The following is a 17,944-nucleotide window of genomic DNA, read 5'->3' on the forward strand; positions in this document are numbered from 1 at the left end:
TCAATGAAAACACACCATCAGCATACCTTGATATGAAGTCCAGAGTAAAGATGACTGGGTTTTTCTTATCCCTTCTTTTCTGCAGATTCCTTTTTTCTAATTTCTTAGATCCGGAAGAAACACTCTAATGAACAATACAAAGAAAAATCCCTCTTAATGTGGAGGGGGATTACAAAGATACTATTGAAAAAAATCACATAGGGAAATTGGACGTAGGTCAATGTTCCCTTTAAATCTTAGCCTCCGGGTGTCTTTAGACATACAACTGTGGAAACCTAAATACTGACAAAGGCATAGAAATCAACAATCTCAAATACAGCTCTGCTCTAAGCTCTATAAGGTCAGAGGCTGTGTCCACTACCTCAGCACTTAACACTCCATATCAAAGACAATTTCTAACACATACCAGGCATTCTTAGGCATTTGGTAACTGAATGAAGAATTATGCATACATTTTACTTAGGCTGCAATTATTTTATGATACAAAATTTTAGTAAAATATATCCAGATTTTAGTGACATATATAGCATTTTCTTAATTTTTCTTATTTTTATAGTTGAAAACTTACCATGGGAAAAGTTCCATTTGCTATCATAGCGTTTTCTCTTCCCCCGTCGGTCACACCAATTGCTTGCCAGTCATGATAGACGATGCTGGGACCTTGCGTACCCTCATGTGTTAGCCCCCTTTGGCCTATGTGGTTAATGATAATTTTTTCATTAATTCTCCCTTATTCCTAAAATATAGCTATTCTTGCTTGGCAATCATTTTAGAAAACAAAGGGGAGGGGGAAGGAAAAAAACAAAAAAAGAAAACAATCCTTTGTCCTAACCATTAAGTTCCTCAGACACCGCAGGTCCACAGCAGAACGGTGTATGTGACAGAGTCATGTAATTCAAAGAAAGGGAACAAAGGCATCAAGAGAAGAGGCTCCAGGATGACTCCTCTGGCAGGTTTTAGTGAAAGAGCAGCTGGGTCCTCCTGGCAATAAAACACAGTGGAACCTATTGATAAAATATGGTGACAAGTGCTTTCAATATGTTCAAAAATATGGTCATTCAACAAGCATATGTTTCAAAGCGCTTAAAGATGCTTAACAGGAAGATGTACTGCTCTGAAAGATTACATTTATGAGTCAACAGTCATAGCTCTATTAATGAATATTATCTTTCATTTAGGATTTAAGAAATGTAACCTGAGGAACATTATTTCCGTATCTGTAAATTTTGCTAAAACTTTTTTTTTTTAAATGACTTCTTCAGGCCTTTTTTAAGTAAAAGGTAAAAATTTCAGGAGCTTGATACCATTTGACTTGAATGTGAAGGTCTGGACATTGTAGAAGTTTTATTGTGAAAAATGACCAAAACAAAGGTACCTGCCAGAGCTAAAGACTGCGACACAAATATACTATGAAGGAGCATGACTCAGCACGTAAGTCACAGGTTAGACGCTGAGATTTAACACTTAATTCTGAATTTTTTTTTCTGGGCGCTAGCTTTATTTCTTATCGGCAAACTATATAACATCACATTAATTATCCAGGTGGAAAGTAAAAATGGAGCAAATAAGTCAAAACAGAAAATAATTTCCCATTATATTGAATTTTTACATTAAAAATAGCTTAAACTTTAGACATGTTGAATGTATTTACTACGTTCGAGTATCATGACAGCTCTCAAACACATGATGAAACTGCATACAAAGCATGTCAAAAAGTGGCTTTTTCCTTCTACTATCCTGTTCAACCCCATCCTGCAACAGCACCACCTGACCCAGTGCCACTGACAAGGAGGCAGCTGCCTTTTCCTGTGTTGGTTCAAAAGCCCCCAAGTTGAAAAAAATTATAGTTTTCAACTGAGAAAAGATTTCAAACTTTCTGCCTTTCATGTTCTAGTCAGAATGAAATGGCGATAAAAGAATTAAAGTCAGGGTCTCAAAGAGACAGCTAACTCCCATGTTCACTGCAGCCACAACGTGGGAACAGCTTAAATGAATGGATTTAAAAAATGTGGTAAATGCATACAATGTAATATTAATCAGTCTTAAAAAAAAAAGAAAAGAAAGAAAGAAATACCGCCATTTGTAACAACATGAATGGACCTGGAAGGCCTGCTGAATGAAACAGTCCACACATAGAAAGACAATACTGTGTGATCTCACTATATGTGGAGTATGAAACTGTTACACTCATAGAAGCAGAGAGGAGAATGGTGCCAGGGACTTGGGTTGGGGGGGATGGGGAGGCGATGGTCAAAGGACACAGAGTTTCAGTTACAGAAAGTAAATTGTGAAGGTCTACTTACTGTACAGCATGGTGCACACAGCTACGCTGCTGTTCTGTATACTTAAATTTTCTAAGAGGGTAGGTCTTATGTCGTATTCTTACCACACACACACACACACAAATAATAATAATGAAGGAAGTGGGAGGAAGCTTTGGGAGGCGATGGGTGTGTCTACGACCTTGATGGTGGCGACAGTTTTATGGGTGTACACTTACTCCCAGGCTCATCAAGTTGTGTGTATTAAATATGTACAGCTCTTTACATGTCAATCATAACCTGAAGTTAATTAAGTGCTTTTGTTATGAATGAACTGGTGATGATACCAGCAAAATACTTTTAGCAGAGAATATGCTAATGCCATTAAAATGTTAATAACAATTTCTACAGATGAACGTGTACATCTCTGTCTCCTCAGTTTTCAGTTTCCCCGTTTAAAAAATGAAAACGACAACAAGGTTAAAGAAACCCTACTCATGAGCTAATTGCTGACAGTGACCATGGGTATTGTCATTCAGATGTCAGCAGAATGCCCCGAAACATCAACTATTTCACTCCACTGCCACAACATTCATTTTTCCATAAAAACTGAAATGCAGCAGCATGACATTTATCATTAAGCTTCCTGGATGCAACAGCGGTATTCACAGCTCCTGCAAATGTCACTATTGGCTGCCGAGAACGGGAGCTGTGGAACCCATTTGGTGGATCCAGGAATTATCCAGTGGGCATTTAACTATTTTAACATTGCAAACTGACTTAATATACACTACTGCCGCTCCAGTGTGTATCATATGGAGACGTACAGAGTCAGCCAGAGAGAGATTGCTAACTCCAGCTCCTGTTCTCTAGTGGACTGTAGATGGAAAGTGGTACACTACCCTGAAGGAACAAAGGTTGTAGAGAGTGGGGTTGGTTTCTTTGTTAAATCTAATCCTTTCTTGTTCATTCACTTGAATAAACATATCTGTATGATACCAACTGCTGAGCCTAAAGCAGAAGCAGCCGGAATAAACGAGCTGGAGCCACTGCGGCGAAGGAGCTCTCAGGGAAGTGCAGAGGCAGACGTTTGGGTAAGTAAGCACAGTTTAACGAGCTAAACGCTGTAACTGAATCACTGTTTCGAGCGTATTGGAAAGAGGGAGCACGGAGCTAGACGTTAGGAAACGAAGTAAAGCTTCACTGAAGATGGGGCTTTGTCACTCGCAGAGTCAGAATATTCAGGACCAACATGATAACGTCAGTAAAGGAAAGAAAATTCTACACAAGGGGAGCAGTGTGTGAGAAGAGCCTGGTGCTGAGTTTTGACGCCGTTTTACTTCCCTTAGTGTTTGCTCAAAAGAGAACAAACAGAAGCAGCAACAGAGCCAAGAGATGGGAACCGCAAGAGCTAAATTAAGTTTAGAAAGGGAGAAACTTAAGGAAAGACTAAAGGGCACATCTGAGGTTGCATTGGGCTACTTCATTCAGCAACCTGGCCTCATGCAGAAATAGCGGGTGGACAGGTGGGGAGATGACTTATGACAGAGACAGAATAATTAAGGCACGAAACCCAACAGAATGAGCTGATCCACAGACTTTCCCCTGATTTGTTGATGCTTCAAGCTGAGCGGTTCTGCAAAACACTTGGTAAATAACAAAGACTCCAGAAATACAAAAGGATATTCATAGAATACAAATCTCAAATATCAAATTGTAGAAAAGACTATAAGGAACATCCGTGAATCTCTCAAACATGCATACTCTAAAATTACATAACTCCAGTGTAATTATTTCTGATGGAAACTGAATTCTCTTGGTCCCACTTTGACATTTTGAACATTTTTAGATTTTCACCAAGACCCTAGTGATTTAGTGACAAAAGCCCTAATTCTACAGAACACACAGCCTCAATTCTCAGCTGTATCCCGGAGCTGCCTTGCGTCGCCTGTCTAACCTCCAGGGTCTGAGAGCAACCACGTGTAAGCTGGGGGCAAACCTCACTGCAGCCTCCTACTGCGGTTCAAGATGGGCTGCCGGGGTTCAATAAATATTGATTGATGGTAATAGAGACAGCATCACTCTTCCTAGAGATGTTGTCACTCTGCCTGCAGGAAATCACTGAGCGTCTGTGCTATTCAGGACAGTTTCCATGGCAGCAGAAATTAAACCCCAGCAAAGTGGAAGCTGCACAAAATTCATGGGCCAACATCACTCAGAACCTTGCATCACCCATGGCTTTTTGTACTGTCTGGGTGCAGAGGACAGACTGAGAATTGTCAATACACCAGCACTGTTAGCAGTAAAGCTCTGGTGGCCGTGCCCTGGCTCTCGGGGGATGATAATCTTTCAAAGCTAAGTTATGCATTCTTGGAGTGGTGGAAAGTGAGACACGCAGTCCCTTCTCAGGTTTTTGCCTCAGTCCAAGGGGGAGAAGGTTTCTGGACTTGCTGGGGCTGTACTGGAGAGAGCAAGTCCAGACTCTCCCTACACTGGCTTGCACCTTCCCGGGTTAGAGCGGCCAAGCTTTTGGGCAGAATTTGGCATATTCATTGGGCTACATTATTCACAGTTGCAATACCACTCTCTTAAAGGCATCTCTCCCTCAGTTTCTTCCTCAGCTTTGCCTCTACCATCACGGACACAGCGCTGGTATCACGTGGTGTCCTCCTCACTCCTGGAATTGGTGGCCCTGAATCAGCTCTGAAGAGGCCCAGTTTCCTCTCTTCTCTTCACATCCTCCTAAGAATGTGAGGACAAAGACAAATCTATTCCAAGTTTCATTTCATCTTTAAATCTGAGCCAAGACTGTTTTCACTCAGCTTTTGCCAGTACTTTCCACCTGTATATGAACTCACATTAATAAAACGAGCAGTTCATGATTCTTGTGCGTGTACATTACAGAAGTCCAGAGTGGGAGGGGAGAGTGTAATGGCTATGATTTTAGCATTCTAAAATTAACATTATCGATCCAATATCTGACAGTAGTAACAGCAGCTAACACGCCAGGTATCCCTGTCAGGGCTTTACACGTGCTACCTGATCCACTCCTCTGAACAACTGCTAGTATCATATCCATCCCATATACACAGACAGGGAGGCACAGAAAAGTCCTGTAACTTGTCCAAGATCCACAACAAGCAAGTGTTTCAGTCAGGAGTACAGGCGCAGGCAGGACTCAGGAAGTCTGAGTTTTTCAAACACGATACGACTGTGTGCTCTTCAAAAGCTCCCTCATGAGTAAACTCAAATATACCACGATGGTGAAACTGATTTTAAAAATCGGAGTATATGCCAACATTTCAAACTGGCGAACTGCTACAGTCAGGCAAGTGGAAAGGCTGAGTAAAGACCTTACAATAAAGGTTGAAGACATTTGAAAAAATACCCCTAGGAAGCATGCAGGAATCTGGGGTGGATTAAAAAGGTGAGCGCTGTACTTTCAAATGCTGTTTACCTTTGAAAAAGTAATGGGTTTCATGAAGGTTCTCTGAACCTTTGGGGTGATGTTATGAAATAAGCTTGAAACTTCTGCCACAGTTTCTTGCTTTCGTAAATTATTAAAATAATGTACCTCAATAGCAATATCCACAGTTGGTTTACTAGAGAAGACATTTTCAGTCCCAAAATCCATTGTAATTAGCATATGGAGGCATGTGAATTCTACATTTCTGGGGAACATTAACAGGTATAATAACATTTCAAAACCTTAAAATTCTCTTTGACCCAGGAATCCCACTTCTGAGTATCTACCCTAAGGAAACAGAGATGTGTAAATTATTTAAATACAAAAGTGAGGTCATATCCAAAATACTGAATAATTGGAAACTAGAGAAATCTCCAACAAGAGGAATGCGGTGAAAAGAATCTAGGTATTGCATACATGTAATAGAAGACTCTGCAACCGTTAAACCAAGACTGGAAAGAATGTTCAATAACATCACACACTTAGGTTTAAAAAATGCAGACAAAACACAGTGCATACAACATGATCTCAACTTTTAAAACGCCAATTTGTTTAAAAATAAGAAACACATAAAACAAAAAGTCAGTAATACTCTAGGTTGAGTCTTATGAGATATTTTTATTCTTCCTTAATGTTTATCTCAATTCTATAAACTGTCTTCAAGAACACTAATTTTCCTTGACGTAAATAAAACTGAATATAATTTGGGAATGAGTTGCCTCTAAACATAATATTACAATATATTTCAAAGCGGAAAAAAAAAAAGCAATTGCAAAATTGGTCATATCCTGTTTGCTATTGTAGGCTATTCATAAACTGATATAAACCGAAAGTACTGTGCATTAAAATTCTGTGAGTTGTTATGGACACGCTGCTAAAAAAAAAAAAAATAAGGCAAGAGTAATAGCCAATAGCAGCCAACAGACAAAGACTTTCAGTCAATAATAATCTTGAAATATTCTGCAGCAGAAGTCAATTCACTGAATAATAGTCTTTAAAAGTGGAGGGATACACCCTGGACTAAAACTCAACCTTTAGGAAAAGAAAAGAACAAGAGAGAAAAAAGAAAGGAGACGCTGATATGGAAAAGGGTAACAATATTCTCTTCCTTCTAACCTGTGAGGCAATGTTATTAATTATCACGAATAAGGATGTCATAAAACTTCCCTTAATTCTACCCATTGAATCAAATGAGTTGCTTATTTCCCCCAAAAGTTGCATCTGCAAAAAATATCCTCTGTGAATAAATACAAGGGACATTGAGTATTAATAGGTAAAACTGCCATTTTCAGTAATCTGGAGTGCAGAAATCCACACATCACCTTTTACTTACATACATACATATAAACAATGCTAGAGAACTGTTTGTAAATAAGTCTTTTTTAATGCATTTGTGAGCTGAAAAAAAGTAATGAACTTAAACTAAAAGCAAGTCTATAATAATGGTGGGGACACAAAATTAAGTGGAAGAGTAGAGTCATGCCCACTTGAAGCCATTTGTTGAACCAGAGAAAGTCACTTTTAGTTTTCTTCTCTTCTGTGGGTCTTGAAAGTATAGGACACAAAACAGAGACAGCCTCTGCTTTAACAGACACACCTCTTCCCTGCTGGCTCCCCTCCCCCGCAAAGCCAGCAGCACACAGGGGTGTGTACAAGCCTGCAGGGGAGGAGGGAGGAATGCAACCCCCGCCCCAACCAGGGAAAGGCAAGTCTGGGTGTTGCTCACAGAGTGAAAACATCTTCCCTGAGATTCAAGTCTTCATTAGGGCTCAAATGGTTTTGCAGCCAGACTTCAAATTTATTTGGATTTTTTAAAAAATCTCAGGCCAGGAATTAAGTTTAAAGTGGCCTCCAAGGACATACGAGGTTCCAATCTAGTGACACTGCTCACGCTGGGAAATGTGGACTGGAGAGAGAATTCCTAGACGCGATCCCTTTGTACTATTTGAATTTTGAAACATCTGTATTATAACATAAAAATTAAGCAGTCCTAGACTGAGAATGTCTCTATGTTCCTGGTTAAGGATTGCTTATAGAATATTCCCAGAATCTATGGATTTGTAAAGATTGATTCTTTAGAAAATATCACACAAACTAGAGTATAAAATAAAGATGTTCTATAAACTAAATGCTCCCTATTCTGTTAAATAATCAGACAACACCTCTCCTGAGGACCTCACCTATTATTCTGAACCTGTGTGGCTGTTTTATAATATATAGTGATATGACAATTTTTTTCTCATGTTATTTTTAACTTCTTTGGTCTGAAAGGTACCTTGGAATCAGAACTGCCTCTAAAAATTAGAAATGAAAGACCTAACACTTCAGTGGCCCATGCATTTGTTTTCTTGTTTTTAAAGAGCTTATTAGTTTCAGAAACAAAGCAAAGGAAAACAAAGAAACCTAAGGACGGAAAAGAAACATTCAGGCACAAAAGTGCTTAAGATTTCTGCTTGCCAGAAGGATGTTGATACCATTGCTCCAACTTTAAAATAAAACCCAACAAAGGATGCCTTATAATAATGAACTTAATTTCAAGCTAACTGTAATGGCTTTACACATGTGTGTGTGCACGCGCGCGCACACACACACACACACACACACACAAATACATTTGATTCACAGAAAGTGCCAGAATATATGTAAGACAGAGGAGAACACTTGGGACTCTACACATACTGAGTGAGGGGTCTTGGGGGAGTCAGGACATATGAAGCAAAGGATCTAAAAACCAGAATTCCCGAGCAAAAAGCTGGTTGAACATTTCTAATGCTAATTTATCCGTCCTCACCGTGGGGAAGAGAGCTCAGGTTGCTATCTGGAATTGAAAGGCATGTGCAGTTATCAGAGAGAAGACTCAGAAACACTTTCCTGGTGGACGCTGGCTCAGAAAGTGGCCACGTGTGACGGCCCAGCTCCAGGGACAATCCCCGCCCCACATCTGAGCTGAAAACGAACTATGTGGACAGAAGCAGGGAGAAGAGGCCTGCTCACAGAGAACACGTGCTTATTAACTGAAATAGGATCCTCTTCAAATTGTACTCTTTTCAATTACCATATTTCTCGAAGCAAAACTGAAAACTAGGCGTAAGCAGAAAAAGACAGTTAACACTAATGGGGTGCTTAGCTTACCAGCTACTATATTGGACACGTTTATTGTGTTATCACCTTAATTTAATAACACACTCATGTCAGATTTGTACTCTTATTCCCATTTTGTATTCCAGGCAAAATGAGATACAGTAAACTGCCTGGGATTTTTTTAAAGCTATAAATAGAAATGTGGAGTTTTGGTGCATTTGTCTTCGACTGTACATGAAGAGCACTGCACCAAACCCGAACCCCGCCACTCACCGCGCACACCCCGTGCCGAGCCTCCGTGTGACCAGTTACATCCTATCCTCCAACAAGGGTGTGTTCTTAGTTCCCACTTTCACGCAGAAGAAAAACAATGCTTAAGAGATTAAGTGATAACCAATGGCACAGAATTTCAACAGCTGCAGCCAGGAAGGAAATCCATACCTGAGCTATTTCAAACTCTTAAGTATTCATCACTGCCCTCTCCTTCCTCTGTATTTACAATTCTTGCCTGGAAACTTCTACTCGCTCTGGGACTTGCTGGATTATTAGCACTGACCCCTTGACGTTCTGGGCTAACTAAACAGAATTATAAAATCTACGACATCACATTGACCTCAGGATTTTAGCACCATGATAGGATTTATAACAGCCTGTCTGATAATAATTCCAGGGACCAACCTGTAGTTTAAGACAATTAGGGATTATTGCCTGTTATCATAAGGGAGGACACTCTTAGAAAAACCTGGAATCCCTCTCCCCAAAGAATCATATAGAGTTAATTAAAGAATTTGGGCATTGGGTGAGGAAGTGAGAGTGTAGGTAGTTTTATTAAGCAATGTTTGTCTCAAAGTAAAGCAGATCTGTGTGTAAAGAGGCTAATATCAGTCCTGGGCTGCAAAGTAGATTCAGGGCTGTTTCCTTGGAAGGTACAGTGTTAAGATAAACACAGAATGCTGTGCCTGGAAATCCCTTCTCTGGAATCTGCAACACTGCTTCTATGCATGGGAGACTCAGCTGATTCACAGAAAAGTAGGCTGTTCCATTCTTAGTGAAATAGGATCAAACAGCAAAGTGTCTCAGGGTCTACAGTTTTACTTTTCACAAAACTAAGTCCTCTCCTTCTGCTAAAACACAAACAAAGTTTTTACAGGTTTACAGGGTTGAGCGTGCAACTTCTCAAGCCTAATGCAAAAAATGCATGTCTATCAAGACTCCGTAAGTCTCAGCTCTTCTCCCCAGCACCTTACTGGCTTAACACCATTCCCATGGCCCCAGTGGCTGAGGTCCCATGAGCAGCAAGGAGCCACGCTGAAGGTGCCAGGCGGGGCAGAAGAGCGAGGGCAGGAGAGAGTCCCTGGGGATGACGCTGAAGGAGGCTGGAGGCTCCCTGCAAGGTGGGCGTGTGTGGACTGGGAATGGATCCTGTGTAGCTTCAGGTAAGAGAACAAGGCAGAAAATAATGAAAAAGGATAAAATTTTCCGCACTCAAAAGCAGAAAAACTGACAGGGAAAGTAACAGGAGTCCAGCGGTCTCTGGGAGGGAAAATGAGAGTAAGGGCGGTGATGGCTCGTGCCTCGGACCACCTTTCAGCAGCGTTTCAGCAAGAGTTTAAGAGGTAGGATGTTGGAGAAAGAGACTCAGACACAGAAAACAAACTAATGGTTACCGAAGGGGAAGGGATGGGGAGGAATAAACAAGGAATTTGGGATTAACAGATACACGCTATTATATATAAAATAGATCAACAACAAGGTCCTACTGTACAGCCCAAGGAACGATACTCAGTATCGCATAACAACCTATAATGAAAAAGCAGCTGAAAAGAATATATATATATATACATATATATATATATATATACATACACACACATACATGTGTGTGTATGTGTGTGTGTGTATGTGTATATATATATATATATATATATATATATATATATATTTGTGTATAACTGAATCACTTGGCTGTATACCTGAAACATTGTAAATCAACTACACTTCAGTTAAAAAAATTTTTTGGAAGAAGTAAGATGGGCAGGGAGGGTATAGCTCAATGGTGGAGTGTGTGCCTAGCATGCACAAGGTCCTGGGTTCAGTCCCCTGGACTTCTATTAAAAAAATAAATAGATAAACCTGATTACCTACCCCCTCCAAAAATAAAAGTTAAAAAAATTTTTTAAAACGAAGACGTTGGAGATGTAACCAAAGGCAACAGTTTTATGTAAGAGAAGAGAAAGCTAAAGCAACGAAATTTAGTTATTAGAGAAGATTACAGCACTCATCATTTCCTCAGTTACAAATGGAAACTCAAGAGTTGTACCCTGGAATGGCAGATACTGCTAGATGACTCTTAGCGCTGGCTCTCCACTCACCCCTTCTCACCTGTAATAGAGCCTTCGATTCCAGCTGGGCACGTGGCTGTATTAATAAATACTATATTTCCCACCCTCCCTTGAAGCTAGATGTGTTCATGGGCTAATATATGGACAATAAGAGGCAAGCAGAGGTGGAGTGTAGAGTTCTAGAAAATGCCCCTGATTACCATTTTTTCCCTAATTCTTTTGCGAGTGATGGCTGGAACCTGAGCTACATCCTGGACCACGAGGTAGAAGCCACATGCCAAGGAAGGCAGGTCAGCAACCTAGACAGGGCCCTGATGATTTCATGAAGCCATCATATCAGAGCTAGACTGCCAACCTCCAACATCACTCATGAGAGAAGTAAGCATCTGACTTAATCCACTGTCATCTGTGGCTCTCAGTCGCTCACCACCACACACAATCCTAGATGACACATTTGTCCTTTGCTTCAACAGTAAAGTCCTAGGGCTGGACAATGGCTGTGCTGTATCGTGCCCCCAACTAATGTGAAATGCCACAAAACTGTATCACTTACAGAGGCAAGTTGAGATTAAAACATAATAAATAATATTCTTGGGCAAAAACATATCACTGTATCTGAAACACATAAAGATTGAATAAAACTCTTACCAGGCTGATTTTTTAAACTGGAGGCCACGAAGCATAGTGCTCAAGAGTTCACAGCCTGGAAACCAAATCCTCTCTCTGCCGCTCACTGTGTAAATGTGGCCAAATTACTCTGCTTCTCTTTGCCTCATTTTTCACATCTGTTAAAATGAGAAGCATTATAGAACCCATTCTCCAAGGCTGCTGTGGAGAGCAAATGAGTTAGTATTTGTGCAGTGCTCAGACTACTGCTTGGCAAATAGTAAACTGTATCAACCAGCCTACCTAACTGAAAACCACTCCATTTCCATCAACAGCTACATTTAAGGTCGGATAACAGAATGCACTTGTTGAGGGGGACATAGAGTAGGAGACAGCACTGAATGTTACTGCAGACAGTAGCAGAAAGAGAATTTATCACCCACGAGCCCTCCTTCCCCCGGATCATTCTAAATGTGTAGGAGAACTGGCATAATTCAGTGTTAGGGTGTGCAAATGTCACTACAACTGTCAATGAAATGGAAAACTCTGTAATATATTTAAAGAAATAACCTGAAGTATCTTTTTCTTCCCCCATGAATTTAGTCGCCTCCCAATGCTGACTGCTCTAGTTAAATAATGAATAACTCTTAGTAACTATCTGATAGAATTTTTCCATCTATTTTTTTGATATACAATTGGGTCATAAAATAAGTCTGGAAGTAACAGACTAAATTTTTTACAAAGGTCATCATGCATTATTTTTTAATTTCCTGCAAGAGGAAAAATTATAATTTTCTATGACATTTTCACAGAAAGTTCAAAATGTTACAGATATGGAAACTTTTAAACGGTCCTTGTAGACTGTAGACTTCAGTATAAACCAAACAGAGACATGAGAACCTCTCTTCAGTAACGTGAACAGGTTCAAACACTGTGACTGTCAGAACCACAGTCAAGGATGCTCCTGGTCCTTCATCTTCCCTTACTGTCAGGTTTTGGTTTTTTTTTTTTTCCTTGATATGTTATCTCAGTCTTCACACGGAGTGAAAGTATGCAGGCCAGTTCAAATCTCTGTCACCACTCAGTACACAGAAGACAAATTTATAAAGAGTGAGCTTGGAAGGTCTGGCTGGGAAAATACAAAAGCTCAAGGAGGAATCACACAGATGAGCAGCTGGCCTTCCTTCTCATAGAATCGCAGTTCATAAACTTCTCTCTATGAGGCTTTTGCACCACACTGGGAGGCTTCCAAATATAACTCCATTACAGAACCATCTGAAGAAGCTAAAAAACATCCACAGAAGAAAATGTATGATGTTCAGTATTTGTCAAAACATTTCACCTCTGCGGCCACTGACCCCATAGTGACAGGACTAAGATGGCTGACATCAGAAACACAGCTCGCGCTCACTGGAGAAAACTGAAGGGGAATTTTGAAATAAATTTTTAAGAGTGGAAGACATATTTTTAAAAGTATTTTTTGGACATTTAAAATATACTAAAATAATTTCCCACCATTAGATGCCTTAAGAAATCTAAGGTTTTGGTTTTCTTTTTCCTTAGTCCACAGGTCTTGACAATCAACAACATTTATTAAGATCCCCTTGTACTTGGAACTTAACTGGGCATCCTGTATTTTATTTTTGCTCAGAGATTTATTGTCAAATTTTGCCCATTCCAAGTCTGCACACACAGACTGGGCAGGCGAGATTTCTGGAAAAATTTAATACTGTGCTGGTTAGCTTGGTAATGATATGGGGACAATTACCTGAGGGAGTTTGTTTAAAAATCAATATAGGATAACTCAGAAATAACCAGGGTGTACCTGAAATTATTTTTCTCCCTATTTGTTTTGAAATTTTCATTTGGTGAGATTTTATTTTTAAACTCTGCTTCCATCTGTTCTAGTCAGAGTTCTGCTTAAGTTACTTTGGTAACTGAAGGATCCCAGAATCTCACAGACTCAACACCCAGACTGAAGAAGCAAGTTTGAAAATGGACCCAGAGCAGTGCAAGTCCAGTAACTGAAACTGCAGTTGAGATCATGTCATCAGAGGAGGCTGGTGCAAATGCCACTTCCTCTACCACTGGCAGGGCCGCTACTAAGGACACTTGGAGGCGGGGCTTGATAATGGGCGAGGCCGTGCCTGCGTGGGGGCCAAGGGCACACGGACACTCTCTGCGCTGTCTCCTCTACACTGCTGGAAAGCCATTACCTCTCTGAAAAATAAAGTTATTAAAAAAAGAACAAAGTATGGAAAGGGAAGAAGAGTTTAACTGTAGGTGGAGAAACCGGCAGACATCATCCTAAACAAAGTGATCAAGTTACTTTTAAAAACCTTTTTACTGAGATACAGTAATATTAATTTCAGGTGTACAACATAACAATTTGAAATATGTCTGTATTGGAAAATGATCCCCACACTAAGTCTAGTGAACATCTATCACCGCAAATAGTTATAATGTTTTTTCTTATGATGAGAACTTTTAAGATCTACTCTCTCAGCAACTTTCAAATATGCACAAGTATTATTAACTATAGTCACCATGCTGAACATTTTACCCCCAGGACTGACAGTTATAAATTATAAATATTTCTATCTTTTGACCACCTTCACCCATTTTGCTTACCATAACCCCTCTACCCCTGCCTCTGGCAATCACCAGTCTGTTCTCTGGATCTATGAGTTCTGCTTGGTTTGGTTTTTTTTTTTGTTTAAGATTCCACGTATCAGTGAGATCATATGGTACTTGTCTTTCCTCTTTTGTACTTATTTCATTTTGCATAACGCCCTCAGTGTTCATCCAGGTTGTCACAAATGGCAATAGTTTCCTTCTTTTTGTGGCCGAATAATATTCCACTGTGTGTGTACACCACATCTTCATTTGTTCATCCATCGGTGGGCACTCAGGTTTGTTTCCGAGTCTCGGCTATTGTCAATAATGCTGCAGTGAATGTGGGGGTGCAGTCATCTTTTCCAGTGTTTTTATCTCCTTCACATAAATACACAGAAAAGGAGTTGCTGGGTAACACAGGAGGTCTAGTTTTAATTCGTTGAGGAGCCTCCCCACCGTTCTCTGTAATGGCTGTACCAGTTCACAGTCCTACCAATAGTGCACAAGGGGTCACTTTTCTCACATCCTGGCTAATACTTACTTCTTGATAATAGTCATTCTAACAGGTGTGAAGTTATATCTCACTGTGGTTTTGACTTGCACTTCCCTGAGGATTAGTGATGGTGAGCACCTTTTCATGTACCTGCTGGCCACCTGTGAGATCTTTGGAAAAGTGTCTATTCAGCTTCTCTGCTAATTTTTTTAATCAGATTTTTTTGGGTTTTTCTGCTGTTGAGCTGTATGGGTTCTTTACATATTTTGGGTATTAGGCCCTTTTCAGACATATGATTTGCAAATATTTTCTCCCATTTGGTACATTGCCTTTTCATTTTGTTGATGGTTTTCAAGGTTTGATGTAGTCTCACTTATACATTTTTGCTTTTGTTGCCTTTGCTTTTGGTGTCAATTCAAAAAAAAAAATCATTGCGAAGACCCACGTCAAGGTGCTTATCACACCTATGTTTTCTTCTAGTTTCATAGTTTCAGGTCTTTATGTTTAAGTCTTTGCTCCATTTTGAGTTGACTTTTTGTGCATGGTGTAAGACAGTGGTCCAGTTTCATTCTTTTGTGTGTTGCTGTGTAGCTTTCCCAGCACCATTTACTGAAGACACTGTCCTTTCCACACGGTACGTAGTAGGTATCTGTTTTGCTTGATCAGTCTCTCTTTGCTTTTCCTCTGATAACAAAGGACTTTTTTTTAAATCTGGAAATGCTCTTCTTCCACAAGGCAGGAATGTTAACCACATGCTGGTTTCCATGCCTTCTACAACCAGGCTGGGTCATCTGAGTGTTTCCAGAACCTTGAGATGAACTGATGGCCACACCCAGAACATAAGTCCTTTTATCAGGTACAAGCAGAATCTTGGAGAGAAGGAAGCTTTCCGAGATCATGGGTTGCCAGGAATCACATGGGCCAGGCAGTGCTTATGGGCTCATAATTTAGCTCACAATCTGAGATTTAGACACATAAGCTCAGTTCACAGGTGAGAAGATGAGGACTCAGAGACCAACAGCTTCCTCAAGTTCAATCAGGAAGCAAGCAGAACCGTGGGAGCTTTCAGAAGATAGCATTAACTTCTAATTATTAAGAAAAATGACACAAGATTTTTTTTTTGATTGAAGTATAGTTGACTTACAATATTATATTGGTTTCAGGGGTACAGCACAGTGACTTGATATTTTTATAGATAACATATAAACAAAATTCTTTTTTTTTTCACTCCTTTAACCCACAGCTCAACTTCCGAAGATCTTATGCTTAACGCCTTATCATAGAAAAAATAAAGCATCAGCTATTCCCCAGGCATTTGATCTTACTCAGACTCACTTTTCTAGAGCCTAGGAAAAACTTGTGAGAAGAGAATAAAATAACCCCCAATTATCACGCATAATTTTGAGTAAGCTCAAGAATGCATGCCTTAGATTTAAAGAGTGCCTCTGTGTCAAGCACAGTGTCTCACACTTTCCGAAGGAAAGCAGATGTCTTCCTTTCGAGCCTGTGGGAGATCTTCCTTGCACAGTCCTGTTACTACTGCCATGCACGCTGTCACAGTGCATGTCAGTGGCAGAGCAGTTACCTAAGCAGCACCTGCCCGTGAATGTGAGCAACAAGACTGGAAAATCCCTCTCCTGCTTTTGCCTTGATTTATTCTGCCAACTGGTTCTGTGTCCACACTCCAGGCCGGGCTGATACATGAAAACGCACAACTTATGCAGCACACGTCAGGGGTACACCAGCCCCCAAATAAGCCAAGAATTCAGATTCTTTGCCCAGGCCAACAATGTTAGCCATGAAAACAAAGCTGTCTCCAGCAGCCCACCTGTTATTAAAATGTATGTGACAGACTCGCGCTGATCTGCCACCTGTCAGTGAATCATTTGGCAGGAAATTTTCTCCAGCGTTATAATGTAATTTTCACGTACGCCCACAACACCTAGGGTAAAAGCAAAACAAAGATCTGTATTAAGAACCAATATGTGCCGGAAATATTCATTAAAAATGTTCCGTTGGATTTAATCCTGCCAGATATCCTATAAATTCCCTCCCTTTTCAAATAAACTATTCAGAGAGGTTAGTAAGCTGACCAAGGTCACAAACTAGCAAGGGAAGGAGAGGGGAATCAGACCCAAGCCTTACAAAGCCAGGGCAAAACTCTCTGTGCTCCCACTACTTCTTAGAGGTTTAGATGTACGCCCTAACGCATCTTTGTTGTTACTGTTGTTTTTGCACAAAAGAAGTTTAAAAAATACGAGGTTCTATAGGACTACAAAATTTACAGGCACACTAAACACACTAGACCTTACACCGTCTTCACCTCCAGTTAATTCCGAGCACTGGTATCTTCCACAGGGGCCCGACTGGTGGCTGCCCGATCTGGGAGCCCTCCTGGGAGCCCGGTGGCAAAGAACACACCGAGTTACAGAATAGGTCATTCAGTGCTCGGAAACTCTCAGGCATAGAAAAGTCTAAAATTTACACTGAGCAGAAACGTCCCTGTGTTAACGTCTGCCTCTCCTAGTCTCAAGTCAGACTGAAGAGAGTACTTATCTCCCATCACGACACTTTCAGAGTCAAAAGACAGTGCTGGCTCCTCCCAAAGTCTGCCTCTGGGCGGGATCAACACTGCGCCTTTAAATGGCTCCCCCCACCGCCCCCGACAGTTTCCAGTCCCACTTCTCTGGCACCCATAAAAGAACATAACATGCCAGCTGCGGACTGACTAATACAACAGGGTAAGGGAGGAAATTTCTCACAAATTGTTCTAGACACTATATTTCTGTTTATAGAGGCTAAAATTAAATTTGTTATTTTTCTACATGTCAATCATGCCACACTGTTGACTCATAATGAGTTTAGACTCAATTAAAACACTTGATCTCATATAAATAGCTAATAAGTCAAAGTGGTACATGACAGTTAATATTTAAACTAAGATTTAGGAGTTAATTATCTATATATTGTTAGTTTCAGGATTAACTGAGCAGTTTTTAAAGATTATAATTCTTTAAAATCATAATCCTTAATAATAACTAAGAGATATCTGTTAGTATGTCTACAATTTCTCAGGCAT

General features: G+C 40.2%; 1 protein-coding gene across 1 annotated transcript in view; it reads right to left on the minus strand.

The window, feature by feature from the left end:
- Nucleotides 1-17,944, minus strand: part of METTL4 (methyltransferase 4, N6-adenosine) — a 395,043-nt gene that overhangs the window by 10,762 nt on the left and 366,337 nt on the right. The window contains exons 13-17 of the transcript XR_012063887.1: nt 16,694-16,807; nt 11,799-11,935; nt 833-981; nt 569-693; nt 27-124 (exon numbers count right to left, since the gene is read on the minus strand). The gene's annotated coding sequence lies outside the window, so the exon portion shown is untranslated. The remainder of the gene's footprint in view (nt 1-26; nt 125-568; nt 694-832; nt 982-11,798; nt 11,936-16,693; nt 16,808-17,944) is intronic.

The sequence above is a fragment of the Vicugna pacos genome, chromosome 24 (genome assembly GCF_048564905.1).
Source record: "Vicugna pacos chromosome 24, VicPac4, whole genome shotgun sequence".
Lineage (NCBI taxonomy): Eukaryota > Metazoa > Chordata > Mammalia > Artiodactyla > Camelidae > Vicugna > Vicugna pacos.